Here is a 4,569-nt window from a genome sequence, read left to right on the forward strand (position 1 = left end):
TGCCAGCCCTCCACTGTTCAGGTGTTTACAGTGACTCTTTGAGCAAGGACCTGGACAGTTAATCATCTGTGTTCTCAACACTGCCTCAGTGATCAAGTGATAGTGGAACTGAGTTGTTTTTCTTTGTTGGTTGTTGTTTTTATTTTATTTTTATTTAATTTAATTAATTTTTATTTATATTATTACTTTAATTTAATTAATTTTTATTTATTTATTTATTATTTTATATATTACTTTTATTTATATCGTGGTTCTAGTCCTAGGGCTTAATCTAGTGGTTTGAGCTTTGTTGTTGTTGTTGTTAAAGGCTAGTCTTATGCCACTTGAGCCACAGCTCTAGTTTTGGCATTTTTTGGTGACTCATTGGAGATAGAGTCTCATGGTCACTCCTGCCCCAGGTTAGCTTTGAACCATGATCCTTATATCTCAATCATCTGAGTCACTATGTGAATGCCGTGAGCCCCCTGTAATCCCTGTCCAGCTGAGATTTCCTATATGGACTCCATACTCTATAGTTTCCTTTTATCCCCATCTGCATGACCATCCACGTTTTCTGTGTTCTTGCCCTGTCCTCACAAAAGGAGAGGACCAAATGATTTGAACTTCACTTAACCATGTTAGCTCTGTAGCAGCTGAAAAAATAAATCAATCAAAACTAGAAATCACATCTTTATAATTCATTCAGCCAGATGCTCAATATGATGCTCTCCCTGAGTATAATGGACACCTCAGTATCAAACTGAAATGTTTGGTCAGAGATCAAGATATCATGGGGATTGACAACATATTTGAGGGGCTCATTGGTGTACACCTGCCGGGAAATTTACATTACGGTTCACTCTGTTGAGAACATGTTAGGCGAGTTCAACATGGAAATGAGCCCACTTCCCCCAGGAAAGGACTAAATCTGCTTCAGTCAAATTAAATGAGAATTTGCCATGTGGGTCCCTAGCTGACAGCCCAATTATTCCTGCATGGGTGGCCCAGGCTATTTCACAGGGAGCTATGGGAATGGGATGGACTAAATGTGTGACAGAGACAGGTGTTTCCAAAGTGACGTTTCTGCTATACAGAAAAACATTCTGACTCCTCCACTCAACAGTACAGGGCTAAGGTGATCAACCATGGGCTACTCTGCCCTATCCCAGTCCAGCCCCCATTCTTCCCCTGGCCCAGGTGGATAGGTGTCCTCCCCCACACTTATACCCACCTGCCACCAGGATCATGTGTGTTATCTGTCCTTCATTGTCCACATTCACGTTGTAGAAGATGTTGTTGCCTTTGCTTTGCTTCACAAGCTCGAAGGTGTTCGTACCAGAGTCTACTATGGAAGAGAAAGAACCCAGGGTGAGTCCACTTGAGTTCCCTCACCTCATTTCACTTTTCCCTAGTCCTGTGTGGAATAGACTGTTCTCTCCTCTCCTTCTGGATTAAGCTGGTGGTCAATAATCAGTAACTTTGAACCTAATCAATCCATCTCATGCACTCCCTTGAAGTTCAAATATCTTGATTTCTTGGGGTGGAGATGGGCCCCATAGATAAATTTCTGAATTCTCCATGCTCGCCAAAACACCATTCAAGGCTGAATCTTCCTGAATCTGTGCTCCCACATGTCACAGGTTAAACTGATAAAAATTCAGTAGGTGCAGGTATGCTCTCCTTCTATTGACATTCTGACTTTTATATCAGAGATTCAGTAAATTGGAGCACTTTTCCTTCGATCATTTGTCTATCAGACCTCTAATAGACTTTATTATGATGTATATTTTAATTAAAATTAATTAATTAAAACAAAGCAATTTTATGAACACAGTGAGTCTCGATCAATGTTGAACATATGGACATCAAATCACATTTTTCCAATGAGATGTAATAATACCTGACCAACTAGTTAAAGCAATTGTTGAACATATCCCCCCCCCCCCGAATTTAATTCATGGACATTTCCTTACAATGCTAATTCATCCATCTCCTCCCCCTCTCACTCTGTTGAAAGGGAATTGATTTGCACCAACACACAAACAAAAGAAAAACCTATTACAATGAATAAATATATGTGCTGATAACTTAAGAGTCAGGAGCTGGGGCTGATCACATCTGTATCACCTGTTTATATAGTTTTCAGATTTTTTTTTAAATACGCATGCAGCATGATTTAAAAAATTGTGTCCCACTGCCAAAGCTATCCACACCCCCTGCCCACACATACACCCAAATGTGGAGACATCTATCAAGATCTGATGTATTTGCCGCTCTCATAAATGGTGACTCCCATGTGTAACCACTCAGAGGCCATTTTTGAAAATGAATAATAAAATAATAAATAATAAAATAGAATGGTTAAAAATATTTAACAATAAATATAATAATAAAATAAACAATAAAATAATAAAATTTTCTAGGAAGAACTGAGCACCTTGGATGTCGATTGTATTTTCTTAATTCTGATAATGTCCGACTCTTGGATGTTTCTAGAATTCAAAGCTATTGATGTAACACCTGAAGTGACCTCCATGAATCTCCCAACCATGTGCACACCCCTGCTTTGAGTCCAGTTTTCTGTCTATACCGCGTTGTACTCACACTCTCCTACATAGACCCCATCCTCCCTCAGCTCACCCACAACAGTGTATTTTTGTCACTCCCCAGTTTGCCTGTAAGATAACAAGAAAACAACAACAGAACAACAACCAAGTCTTTATTTCCTATCCACAAATCCCAGCTACTTCTTCCAGACCTTTCGAGTAGCCAAGGAGGACATCAACCGGGGGAAATGCTTTGAATAACTTATGGTACTTGTTCTGATTCTTTTCATCACCATTCTTTGTCATTTTTGTGCAAGTCTTGTGGTTTGAACTCAGAACCAGAGAGCTCATCCTCAGGTCTTGTGTTTTGCTCAAGGCTGGTGGTGTAGCACTCGAACCACAGCTCTACATTCTGGTTTTTGATAGTTATGTTCCTAATGGATATGCTTGCCTGGGCTGGTTTCAGACCTCACTCTCTGAGATTCCACCTCCTGAGCATCTGGGATTACAGGCATGAGCCACCAGGGCTTTGGCTGTTAGTTGCATAGTTTTGTGCTAGTGTCAAGGGAAGAGGATTCTTCTAGAATGCTCTTCCAGACAGTGTGGTCTCCACAGAGCTCATACTATCCATTCATGGATTGAAACCAGCAATGATGTCATTATCTAAATATGTCCCTGTCTGCATGCAGGATCAAATGTCCCAGATATGTGAGAAGCCACAGGCTCTGTCAATCAATTCTGGAGAGGTATGGAGGCAGGGAATGAGAGAGAAGGTTTTGCTTACTTGTTATAAAAGTCCACGGTCATGGGTTTACCACCTTCAGGAGCCTTAATATGTCAGAGCAGGCCTCTCAAGGGTCTGCCCTCCTGGATCTTCTCTGGCTTGTCCACAAAGATGGCTAGGGTGTGCCACTTGCCAATCACGTAAATGACCCATGTCCCAAAGGCAAAAGGCCAGCACTCTCCTGATTCCCCTCAGTTCCCTTTATCCAGCACCAAAGAAGCCATTCCTGACTGGGCAAGAGAAGAAAATGAGGCCAGGCCTTGCCAATTTGTGTGGAGTCTCCCACACTGTGACACCAGGACCGAGAGAGACATGCTTGGGAACCATTGCATGTGGAGAGTGAGTTAGGGATTCCATGTAGGCACGACATGTGATCCAGTCTAATAACGATACTGTTGCCTTAGCTTTTGGATTGAAGAGGACACCTTTGTCACACGACAGGGAGTTGAAAGGTGCAAAGGCATTTTCCTGATTATGAAGACACATTGAATCCACATGTTATCAAACAGAATCTCTCTCTCTTACACACAAATGCACATACACACACAAAACTGGCACATTTTACACACACACACACACACACACACACACACACACACACGCAAACACACACACGGGCCATGCAAGATGAACATGCCCATTCAGGGATCCCTCTGATGGCTGGACCTGAGATCTTTGGCCTGCACAGGCCTCACCAAACAGCAGGGTAAGTGCAGAGCCTTCATCATGTTGACGCTGGTTGTCCTTGTCCTACAGAAGCTCAGAGCAGGACAGGTGTGGTAGAGAGAATATGAATAGATTCCCTCCTTTTATACCATTGATCCACAGGCCTGATTCATAATGACCATTTGTCCTCCTGAAATTGTTCTCTGACTGTCCCTCGCTGGCAGAAAGGGGGTGGATGGGCAGTGACTGGGATTCTCAGACTAATTGGATTAGCTTAGAGGAAAATAAAGTGGATCCCAGTGACCTTCAAGGTGGTTTAAGGAGAACAATGGGAGGCAGGGGTTGCAAGGACAGGCATGGCTCTTCCTCCTCCTTCTGTCCTAGTTAGGTCAGGAGATTGGTTATCTACATCCATGGGTCTCTACTTCTACCTTGCAAGGGCAGGGGGGCGGGGAAAGGAGGGTGTAGCTTGTCTCTATGACCTTGGTGGAACCCAAAGAACATTGCTCTGCAATCCAAGATAGCAGCCTCCCCCTTCAATCCAATCATGGGATGACATCCAATCATCAACAAATCATGTATAACATAAATTGC

Source organism: Dipodomys merriami, unplaced genomic scaffold (assembly GCF_024711535.1).
Source record: "Dipodomys merriami isolate MVZ:Mamm:240054 unplaced genomic scaffold, mDipMer1.0.p SCAF_1090, whole genome shotgun sequence".
NCBI classification, from domain to species: domain Eukaryota; kingdom Metazoa; phylum Chordata; class Mammalia; order Rodentia; family Heteromyidae; genus Dipodomys; species Dipodomys merriami.